Here is a 12620-nt window from a genome sequence, read left to right as displayed (position 1 = left end):
ATCCGTGCAACCGTCTACCAAAGTAGCACCGAATGTAAAAGTAAACAAAGTACATTTAAATTGCTTTTATTGCCATTAATTAGTTTCTGTGCATTGAAATATTTTCCAGTTCTACTTGCGTATTAGCTAATCAGCAGCACTTTGTCAATGTCAGATTCTTTTCGTAACTATTCAGCGGTTCTGTACTTCTCTTATTCCTTTGTTTAATTTATTATAACAAAACACAGACAGGTGTTTTTTTCCTAACAAAATAAATGCTTTGTGGAGGACATTTTCAGGAAATCTTGTTCATACTCATGTTACACGGCCAAGAAACAATGACAACGCCTTTGCAAATTATCTACTCACTTAATTCAAATTTGGGTCGAACTATCAGTGTTCAGCAATCTTATCCTCAGTGGTAGCATTATTCGATTTTGCAATCAAATTTCAAAAAGAAAAACATCACTAAACTACAAAGTATAACTATGATATCTTTCTCTCATAGATGGGCGAATCAACGGCTATTCAAGTTAACTTAATTGCATACGTCTCTGTTACATTCGGTGACACATGTGTCAGGCTTATTAACATAATAATTTGTGTATTCGTTTTAATTCAGTTTAATTTAATAGCTGGACTAAAAATTTTAATTTTGATTCTAAAAAATATGCAGCGTAACTCTAGTCTTATTTTCTGTTAATATGCTGTGTGCTTTAATATTTTCCATCAAAATAAAAAAACTATTTAATCTGTAAGAGCAGAGATTTAATGGTGTGTATAATCTTTTTAATTTGGTTATTTTCCTGTAAAAATTACGTCTTGTTTAATTTGAGTTGAACAGAAATAGTTTGTACCTTTTGTTTTATTAAAAAAACTTTGCTTAGTTTTAATACTGTAAAATTAAAAACCATTAATCCTATAAAATAATCAGATTAAGTTTAATTTCAGACTAAGACTAAAAGTTAACTTTCTTGTTTTATTTTTATTGAAACGAGATATGAGTTTAAGCAAATATAAACTATTTCATCGTTTAATTTTGGAGAACAAGTGCGTTTTATACTTTATTTAGAGAAATAAAATAGTTCATTTTTTTATTTATTAAAATGAAATACCAAAACGAAAAAATATGAACTCGAAATTATGATTTTCTTTCGTGTGGTTCAGTAAATATACGTTTGGCTTACAGAAATATAAAAAGACAACTGAATTATTCGGAATTTTCAAATGGTTAGATAGGTTACATTCCCACTGTTTCGCGTTTATTGTCAGTAATAAATGCTGTTTTACTGTTGAAATAAATGTGTTTAAGTTTCACATTTTAAAAAATCAAGAATAAATTTGTTGTTTTTCTAGAAGTATTTGCTCTTGAAAGAACTTTTAACGTAGAATATAAGTAGTTATTTTATTCCGATGCTCATGTGTGAACGAATCATATTTTTCTCGAGATTTGATGGAAGTGCGAATGATGGGGTGTGAAAATAAGGGAATTCCAATTCTGCGAGTGAAAAAAAAGGCGGAGCTGGAAAAGCGGAAAAAATTTAGGGTCATTTTATAGAGGCTTGAACTCAGGTAAATGGGATACAGACAGATAAATGGATTTGCTGAACGAAAAGGATCCATTTCTTTCCCTTGCAGCCCCTCCTTTTTCCTGAATAAAATAAGAATATATGTATGTACCATATTAGATATATATTTCAAACTCTGTTTGTTATTTGTAATCTGAAAAGAATTTTCTGTGAGCCAGAAAATGGTGGAAAGAAATTCCTTTTTTTTTTTTTTGGCAGCGGATGTTAACTTAATATTTGCGTTATTTTCTTACTCTGCCTTTATGAATCCAAACTCTAGCAAAATTGTTCTAATTACTTCTTGTAGCTCAAGGTAAAGTTATAAGGTATTTCTCCCCCTTCCCTAGCGTGCCTTCGTGGTGTAACGGTAGCACGCTGGGCCGGTATTCCAGAGGTCCGTGGTTCGATTCCCGGCGAAGGCGGTGGCATATTTTTCATCTTTTCTGCTTCCAATTAACCTAATGACTCTACAATTGGCGTCGGAACTAAAAGGGTTGTGGATGATGATTCTCCACAGCCAGGATTTGGTGACTAGGTCCCCTAAAACCCTAGTCGCCCTTTAAAAAGGGGAGTATATAAGGTATTTCTCCCACTTCCCTAGCGTGCCTTCATGGAGTAACGGTAGCACGCTGGGCTGGTATTCCAAAGGTCCGTGGTTCGATTCCGGGCGAAGGCGGTTGCATATATATATTTCATCTTTTCTGCTACCAATTAACCTAATGTTCTACAAGGTGGCAAAGACTCATAAGGCTTTACCTGGTTTTTTCAGTTGCTATCTGGATGTGCTAATCACACCTCCAGAATACTCATGGAAAGAGATAATTCCTTATATTCTTTCTCTCCTCTCTCGCAAAGGGCAGCTGGGGAGAAACAAGTCACCCAGTCGACCAAATAAGGCTGATTGCGAGTTATCGCCCACTACATATTAGTTCAGGCACTACTGTATGGAATTTAAAATTATTCTTCAAACCTAGGAAACTAGTATAAAAAATATTCTCTTTTTAGGAATCGGGGTCTACCAGCGGCCGAGCGGTAAAGTCGCTGAACACTGGTAGTTCGGTCCGAGGTTCGAATCTCGCGAACGGGCTGGCTGCATGGGTGTTTTGGGGGTTTTCGCCATGTATAACGTGTATACGAGCCAGTTTCCCTTAGAAAGTCCTCCACGAAGGCATCCCTCACCTTAGGCAGATAGCCCTAGTTTGCTTTGCCATAATTAAATTAAATACACCACCTTTTTAGGAATCGAACCACGGATCTTCCACTTGTATTTGGGTTGGCTAACTATTTATGCCTTAAACCACGAGAACACGCAAAGAAAAATGTGGTAATTTCTTAATACACCTTAGACATTTTAATCGTTCTGAACGATGGTCGCTCTCTCCGATATATTAGTTGATATAGTTAACTGCAGACGCCGTTTAACCCAGATTCAAATACCAGATGAATTAAGAACCTCGGTGACTGTATTCTTTTTGTGGATTGTTTCACTTAATATATATCCACCTTGAAATGTAGTGATTAGAATACAACAAAGCACGTTAAGGTTATATCTCTAAAGAAACAGATGTCTTCGTGGAGGACAATTTGAGGGAATTCATTCATATTCACGTTACACATTAATAAAACCACAGAAGCCGACATGCGTCCAGTCCGTTTACGGAGATTTGAAACCATTTAAAAAGCGGTAGAAAAATTTTGTACATGATCGAATTTTGCTTATTTTTAAGTTTTAATGGTCAAAGACTTAAAACTCAAGGTGTTACAGATATGTAGGTACTTTAACCCTTTTCCGGCACTCTGCCTTTTAAAGTCGGAGTTTTGATGAGAAAAAAAAAAAAAAAAAAAAAAAAAAAGTAGCAGTCTAATTAGGCCTAGAGGAGTACACACGTTAATTTTTGTGAAGATAACACTTATCGTTTTAATTCTGTGGGTGTGCCCAAATTGGCACACTGATTTAATAGAGCTTCAAAAAGAGTGTTGAAACGAGCATTGTTGTTCATGAACTGACCGAAGAGATACGGAGAAACAAAGAATACAGTCTCTTAGTTGTCCTAGATTATCGGAGAGCCCGGTCTGGTCACACCTAGGGTTCGCCGTTTGATTTTAGGCAAGATTTCAAGGTAAAAATTTAAAACTAATATAGAATAAGGAGATTAGCATATAGCCAAAATAATAACATAGAAATGTCTTTCTAAGTAATTCCATTTATACGCTAAAAAAAAATCTGAAAGATTTCTTTGAAAAATGAGGGTCTTTAAAAACTAAACATGGCTAAAATATATGGACTGGTTTGTGTTGAGCTGCCATCTACTATAAATAAAGAAGGTTCAGAGTAACCTATAGTAACCTATAAATCTTTTTTCATTCAATTTTTCTGTGTGTACAGAAGGAAATTTTTAGGTGTGTCCAGATCGGACACACTGTGCCGCAAAGGGTTAAAGAAACAAAATGCTTCCAAAAATCCTTTATAGATGAAATTTGAAATATGATTTTAAGTACAGTAGTTTATTAAAACAAAGAAGGAAATACTTTTTTAGTGCTATTTAACTTAACTGTAGGTGAAAATTATGTATTTTCGTATCCTCGTAATCATGGCCTCGGTTCATACCAATCTGATCTGTAGTAAGATTTTTTTTTTTTTTTTAATTTTGCCTTTGAAAATATTTTTGTAGAGAAATTGGTTCTCCTAAATAGTGATGTTAGTATATGAACATACCACTTTAATTTCGCACATTCACAATTGAAGTCATTTATGAAGTATTTCATCCTTCTTTTGACCTAAATCAAACAGCAGTAAAGCGGTAAAACCGCTGAACAGTAGTAGTTCAGCTCCCAATCAAACCCAGGCGAATGGGCTATTATTATGAAATTTATCGTGTTTTATGTGTTATCGTGAATACGAACCCGTTTCCTTCGACGAAGGTATTTCATCCTTTTCGCAAACCTTTTGGCGTAATATAAGATAATCTTAATCCATCGTTGTTTAGAACTACTTGTTGTATTACAGAGTAACTATTTTTAATTAAAATTCAGATAAAGTTTCTCAAAAATGTTAAAATTCATTTTTCAGGTCCCAGACGTAAGCATTTGGCAGCCTGTCGTTTGTGAGCTCCGTAGTTTATATACTTTTTTCAGTGTTTTATTTCTTCGAGTTAGTTTTGTTAAACTGTATTATCCACTAGACATCAAAACCATATTTTAACAAAAGAAACATTCAGTTGAATTTGTATTTCTGAATTAAATGTAGAATTTCCTTAAAAGTTAAATTATGAGAAATTATCCCATCTCTCCCTTGCATGCTGTCCGTAGTGTAATTGGTTGACTGTCCATGCTTTAATTGCAAAGTCTGTGGCTAGAATTCTGGCAAGATTATATTTTATCTCTTATTTTAATGGCTTATAAACGTTTCTATAATGGCGCACGAACTAAAATGTTGTTTGGACGATAAATCATTTCTACTTTTCTACTGTGTGTTGTGCTTCTTCCCAATCGCTCTGCAACTGAGGTAAAATATAAATAATTCTCTCATGCGTGCTCTTGAGGTGTTAATGGCCATCTCGTCTGGGTAACAATGGTAGCTCCATCATTCAAAATACGGGTAGTTTGTTTTGCTTCATGATTTGTAAGGTATAAATATTTGTAAAGATTTCATCTTTACATCTGTACCTGCACCTACACCCTGTCCTTATTATATTTCTATGCCTAATATCTACTATAATTATGAAAAGTAACTAAAATATGTATTGAATTAGTAGAAGTACGTAATATATTTGCAAAGGTCTTGGTAATGCAGCATCTATAGCATTTCTTAAAAAACTTTAATCATGTAACTATCAGTACGCACTTTAACTTTGATCACATTGTATCGACAATGTCAGTATCTTCTTGCAAGTAACAGCAACTTTCCAATGCTCAAGATAAGCGGTCATCAGGGCGTTTTTCCCATTCGTCTCAAGTGTCTCCACCATGCACTTTCTTTCTATGTTCTGGTTCTTCTTGCAGTGTTTCTCACTCTACGTAGTCAATTCCCGGAGGACATAGTACTAAGCTCTAGTTTTTTTTTAATTCCATCGACGGTATCCAACAGGCTGAAGAGAAGGCACCTAACCCAGTGAACCAGATATTATATCGATGGTGAAAAGAAAGAACTATAAGGTATTTCTCCCGCCTTCTTTGCCTGCCTTCGTGTTGTAGTGGTCAGCACACTCGGCGCGTATTCGAGAGGTCCGTGGTTCGAGTCCTGGCGAGGGCATTGTTCATTTTTCATCTTTTCTGTTTCGAAATAACCTAATGTCTCTACAGCGTCTGTTCGGAAATCAGTAAGACTGGTCTATTTCTGAGCAAACGGGCGTATGAGAGGCGGTCTACGGACACACGATCGGTGGACGGGTATATTGGGAACGCTGGGAAAAATTGGCAGTCGGCCGTTGAAGAGTGCAGGTCACTTGTACCGTAAACCCCTGTCGAAAAATCTTGTCACGGAGAATCAAGGAGCGTTTTCTGGAGCAGCAATATATGATTAAATTTTGTGTAAAGCTTGGTAAAACGGGCAAAGAGACTGACAAGGACACCTACGGTGATGCTGTCAGGGATAGATTTTGTGTTTTAGAGTGGCACAAGCTGTTCCGAGAAGATAGAGAAAAAGTGGAAGATGACGAACGCTCCGGACGCGCTTCGATCAGCAAGACCAACCAAAATGTGTCGCGAGTGAAAGGTTCACTGAATATTGATCGTAGGTTTAGTATCAGAATGATTGCTGATGAATTGAGCATTCCTCAAACCCAAGTTTTTGAGATCGTGACAGAAAGCTCAGTCATGAGGAAAGTGTGCGCGAAGTTAGTGCCCCGAGTGTTGTCAGAGGAGCAAAAGGCCAACCGGAAAGCGATCTGTGAATGAGGACAACGACTGTTTCTTCATTTGAATTAGGACCCTTTGTTTGGACAATGTAGTGACCGGTGACGATATGTGAGTCTTTAAATACGACCCGGAGAGCAAGCGGCAGAGTTCAGAATGACACACCCCATTCTTCCTCACGCCCCAAGAAAGCACGGATAAGCAAATCCAAGCAAAATTCCATGCTCATTTGCTTCTTTGATCGACATGGTGTCATCCATAAAGAGTTCGTACCACCCGGACAAACAGTTAATGTAGTTTTTTCCTTGGAAGTCTTCAACAAGACAGCGAAAATGCATTGTTCGTGTCTGCCCAGCCATCGCCAACGACTGGCGGCTGCATCATGACAACGCACCGAGCCAGACAGCGTGCCACGTAGTGCCTCGGCTTGCCCAGCACAATGTGGCAGAGCTGCCTTATTCCCCCCTGCAGCCCCGACTTGGCCCCGCCAGACTTTTTCTATTCCCGAGAATAAAATCTACGCCGCTCAAGGGTGATCACGGCTCGGTAAAGGCGGTTTATAGGTCGTGACGATGGAGCTAAACAGCATTCCGGTACAGGCGTTCATGGAGGCATACGAAAACTGGAAATCTAGTTGGCAGCAGTGTGTAGATGCGAAAGGGTACTACTTCGAAAAATTCTAATCGTTTGTACTATTCTCACGAATAATTTTTTTTTTTTAAATGAGTCCTACTACTTTCTGAACACTCCCTGTACAAGACTTCTCTACAAAGTTTCCTGAAAACGCTTTCAGAGTGTAACTGTGTATTATAGCGTAGCGTTTCAGCCTTCAGTATAGATTTCTTTCTACATTTAAGTAAAGTTTTTTTTTTCGAGGAATATAAAACTATTTTTAAAAATGCATACAAGTTTAGTGAACTATCAAATGTAAAACAAGTTTAGTATTCTAAACCAAAACCAAAACCTTTCATTAACTGTCAGCGTTAGTTTCAAATTCTTCTGTAAGAAATAACGTTATCGATTAAGAGAGTTTTCTCAGTTCTGATAAACCTTTATCATTACTTTTTTAATGGAATCTTTCGATTTCATTTAAGAAACTCTCAGCTTTTTGAGGTTCTCAGATTTTCAATTTTCATCACGCTGCTGCTTTAATCTAAGGCTTTTAAAGCTAGATGCGAAAAAAGATAGGAGAAACTTCTTTCGATGAAAAAACAGAAGTTTTGCCCATAAAAATTTGCCTTATCTGTACTACGTAAGATAGAGTGTCGAAGTGAAAATTTTGACTTCACAGTTGAAAACATATTTCATACAGAATACTGTGAATTTCATAAAAGGCTGAGTTTTACTGTAAACAGGACGATATATTGTTATTTGCTACGGATTCTATGACAATTACGCTAGAGGAGCAAGAAAAAAATTTAAATAAATTAAATAAATTTAAATATTGATGAAATAAATAACATCTCTACAGCAAGCTAAACAGCAATAAATAACTCAAAGAGGAATGTAGAAATGAGGCATATTCTCTCTAACGCAAGAAGAAAATCACAGATCAGCAAAATCACTTACAAAAAAAATTCTGAATAATTTTAATAACTAATCAAAATAACCCTCGGTTCCAACGCAGCCGTATTTGTATGGTTGCCAACATTTCTGGAAGCTTCTAGCAAAAAACGCTTTTAGTTCTTAAAAGATCAATTTTCTGAAAACTTCCAAAACGTCGCCAAGTTGGCGGAAAATCGCCAAACGCCACTAACCTGTCGAAGATGTCTTGGGCCCGTCAATAGCTCAGTAAAACTCATAATTAAATAAATCACTTCACACAAAAACTCAAAAATGGACTGTATACTAAAAATTTTTAACTACTCAAAAAGCCGCGTAGTTAGTTCACATCTCTCGGCTGCGTCTCAGAACACACTCAAAAAACTCAATCCAAGTGGCCGCCAGATGGCGCTATAAAAACAGAAGCGTCATCGTTTTAGAACACAAATATTACATATTTTTCACAGATGGCGCCTCTGTCGTCAACATGTCTTAATATGCTGGATTTTAGCTTAGCAATTGCTGAATGTTTCCCTGGTAAATGCCATAATTCAGAAATCGTTGCTTGAGAATCACATGAATTTGAACCTGAAGCTCAAGCACACCTATGAAAATCTTGTTGAAATCACAAGCGCTGCCAAGCTAGCACGGAGCAATACATTTGTTTGGTGAACATGAGATGCAGCTCTATCGTACATGAATTATACTCTTAATTCTTTAATTATACTCGTTTACTAATACGGATACTAATACTTTTATGTTTCTTAATACTAATGCGAAATAACATTATAAATAATAGCAAAGCAATTTACAGTGATGTGAACTTGTAATTAAGCTCCTTAATTACAAGTTCACATCACTGTAAATTGAACCTGAAGCTCAAGCACACCTATGAAAATCTTGTTGAAATCACAAGCGCTGCCAAGCTAGCACGGAGCAATACATTTGTTTGGTGAACATGAGATGCAGCTCTATCGTACATGAATTATACTCTTAATTCTTTAATTATACTCGTTTACTAATACGGATACTAATACTTTTATGTTTCTTAATACTAATGCGAAATAACATTATAAATAATAGCAAAGCAATTTACAGTGATGTGAACTTGTAATTAAGCTCCTTAATTACAAGTTCACATCACTGTAAATTGAACCTGAAGCTCAAGCACACCTATGAAAATCTTGTTGAAATCACAAGCGCTGCCAAGCTAGCACGGAGCAATACATTTGTTTGGTGAACATGAGATGCAGCTCTATCGTACATGAATTATACTCTTAATTCTTTAATTATACTCGTTTACTAATACGGATACTAATACTTTTATGTTTCTTAATACTAATGCGAAATAACATTATAAATAATAGCAAAGCAATTTACAGTGATGTGAACTTGTAATTAAGCTCCTTAATTACAAGTTCACATCACTGTAAATTGAACCTGAAGCTCAAGCACACCTATGAAAATCTTGTTGAAATCACAAGCGCTGCCAAGCTAGCACGGAGCAATACATTTGTTTGGTGAACATGAGATGCAGCTCTATCGTACATGAATTATACTCTTAATTCTTTAATTATACTCGTTTACTAATACGGATACTAATACATTTATGTTTCTTAATACTAATGCGAAATAACATTATAAATAATAGCAAAGCAATTTACAGTGATGTGAACTTGTAATTAAGCTCCTTAATTACAAGTTCACATCACTGTAAATTGAACCTGAAGCTCAAGCACACCTATGAAAATCTTGTTGAAATCACAAGCGCTGCCAAGCTAGCACGGAGCAATACATTTGTTTGGTGAACATGAGATGCAGCTCTATCGTACATGAATTATACTCTTAATTCTTTAATTATACTCGTTTACTAATACGGATACTAATACTTTTATGTTTCTTAATACTAATGCGAAATAACATTATAAATAATAGCAAAGCAATTTACAGTGATGTGAACTTGTAATTAAGCTCCTTAATTACAAGTTCACATCACTGTAAATTGAACCTGAAGCTCAAGCACACCTATGAAAATCTTGTTGAAATCACAAGCGCTGCCAAGCTAGCACGGAGCAATACATTTGTTTGGTGAACATGAGATGCAGCTCTATCGTACATGAATTATACTCTTAATTCTTTAATTATACTCGTTTACTAATACGGATACTAATACTTTTATGTTTCTTAATACTAATGCGAAATAACATTATAAATAATAGCAAAGCAATTTACAGTGATGTGAACTTGTAATTAAGCTCCTTAATTACAAGTTCACATCACTGTAAATTGAACCTGAAGCTCAAGCACACCTATGAAAATCTTGTTGAAATCACAAGCGCTGCCAAGCTAGCACGGAGCAATACATTTGTTTGGTGAACATGAGATGCAGCTCTATCGTACATGAATTATACTCTTAATTCTTTAATTATACTCGTTTACTAATACGGATACTAATACTTTTATGTTTCTTAATACTAATGCGAAATAACATTATAAATAATAGCAAAGCAATTTACAGTGATGTGAACTTGTAATTAAGCTCCTTAATTACAAGTTCACATCACTGTAAATTGAACCTGAAGCTCAAGCACACCTATGAAAATCTTGTTGAAATCACAAGCGCTGCCAAGCTAGCACGGAGCAATACATTTGTTTGGTGAACATGAGATGCAGCTCTATCGTACATGAATTATACTCTTAATTCTTTAATTATACTCGTTTACTAATACGGATACTAATACTTTTATGTTTCTTAATACTAATGCGAAATAACATTATAAATAATAGCAAAGCAATTTACAGTGATGTGAACTTGTAATTAAGCTCCTTAATTACAAGTTCACATCACTGTAAATTGAACCTGAAGCTCAAGCACACCTATGAAAATCTTGTTGAAATCACAAGCGCTGCCAAGCTAGCACGGAGCAATACATTTGTTTGGTGAACATGAGATGCAGCTCTATCGTACATGAATTATACTCTTAATTCTTTAATTATACTCGTTTACTAATACGGATACTAATACTTTTATGTTTCTTAATACTAATGCGAAATAACATTATAAATAATAGCAAAGCAATTTACAGTGATGTGAACTTGTAATTAAGCTCCTTAATTACAAGTTCACATCACTGTAAATTGAACCTGAAGCTCAAGCACACCTATGAAAATCTTGTTGAAATCACAAGCGCTGCCAAGCTAGCACGGAGCAATACATTTGTTTGGTGAACATGAGATGCAGCTCTATCGTACATGAATTATACTCTTAATTCTTTAATTATACTCGTTTACTAATACGGATACTAATACATTTATGTTTCTTAATACTAATGCGAAATAACATTATAAATAATAGCAAAGCAATTTACAGTGATGTGAACTTGTAATTAAGCTCCTTAATTACAAGTTCACATCACTGTAAATTGAACCTGAAGCTCAAGCACACCTATGAAAATCTTGTTGAAATCACAAGCGCTGCCAAGCTAGCACGGAGCAATACATTTGTTTGGTGAACATGAGATGCAGCTCTATCGTACATGAATTATACTCTTAATTCTTTAATTATACTCGTTTACTAATACGGATACTAATACTTTTATGTTTCTTAATACTAATGCGAAATAACATTATAAATAATAGCAAAGCAATTTACAGTGATGTGAACTTGTAATTAAGCTCCTTAATTACAAGTTCACATCACTGTAAATTGAACCTGAAGCTCAAGCACACCTATGAAAATCTTGTTGAAATCACAAGCGCTGCCAAGCTAGCACGGAGCAATACATTTGTTTGGTGAACATGAGATGCAGCTCTATCGTACATGAATTATACTCTTAATTCTTTAATTATACTCGTTTACTAATACGGATACTAATACTTTTATGTTTCTTAATACTAATGCGAAATAACATTATAAATAATAGCAAAGCAATTTACAGTGATGTGAACTTGTAATTAAGCTCCTTAATTACAAGTTCACATCACTGTAAATTGAACCTGAAGCTCAAGCACACCTATGAAAATCTTGTTGAAATCACAAGCGCTGCCAAGCTAGCACGGAGCAATACATTTGTTTGGTGAACATGAGATGCAGCTCTATCGTACATGAATTATACTCTTAATTCTTTAATTATACTCGTTTACTAATACGGATACTAATACTTTTATGTTTCTTAATACTAATGCGAAATAACATTATAAATAATAGCAAAGCAATTTACAGTGATGTGAACTTGTAATTAAGCTCCTTAATTACAAGTTCACATCACTGTAAATTGAACCTGAAGCTCAAGCACACCTATGAAAATCTTGTTGAAATCACAAGCGCTGCCAAGCTAGCACGGAGCAATACATTTGTTTGGTGAACATGAGATGCAGCTCTATCGTACATGAATTATACTCTTAATTCTTTAATTATACTCGTTTACTAATACGGATACTAATACTTTTATGTTTCTTAATACTAATGCGAAATAACATTATAAATAATAGCAAAGCAATTTACAGTGATGTGAACTTGTAATTAAGCTCCTTAATTACAAGTTCACATCACTGTAAATTGAACCTGAAGCTCAAGCACACCTATGAAAATCTTGTTGAAATCACAAGCGCTGCCAAGCTAGCACGGAGCAATACATTTGTTTGGTGAACATGAGATGCAGCTCTATCGTACATGAA

The 12620-nt window shown here is 35.2% G+C and overlaps 1 protein-coding gene and 1 pseudogene across 5 annotated transcripts in view; both read left to right on the top strand.

Annotated features, from left to right (window-relative positions):
* Positions 1-12620, top strand: part of LOC118187773 (putative polypeptide N-acetylgalactosaminyltransferase 9) — a 907951-nt gene that overhangs the window by 507332 nt on the left and 387999 nt on the right. The gene's annotated exons all lie outside the window — the stretch shown is intronic.
* LOC118184350 (protein GVQW3 pseudogene) lies at positions 6063-6443 on the top strand (annotated as a pseudogene).

This window comes from Stegodyphus dumicola, chromosome 5 (genome assembly GCF_044657685.1).
Source record: "Stegodyphus dumicola isolate Sdum_Otavi_A_Nest chromosome 5, ASM4465768v1".
NCBI lineage: Eukaryota > Metazoa > Arthropoda > Arachnida > Araneae > Eresidae > Stegodyphus > Stegodyphus dumicola.
The sequence above is the reverse complement of the archived record's forward strand: the minus strand, read 5'-3'. Positions and strand labels throughout refer to the sequence as shown.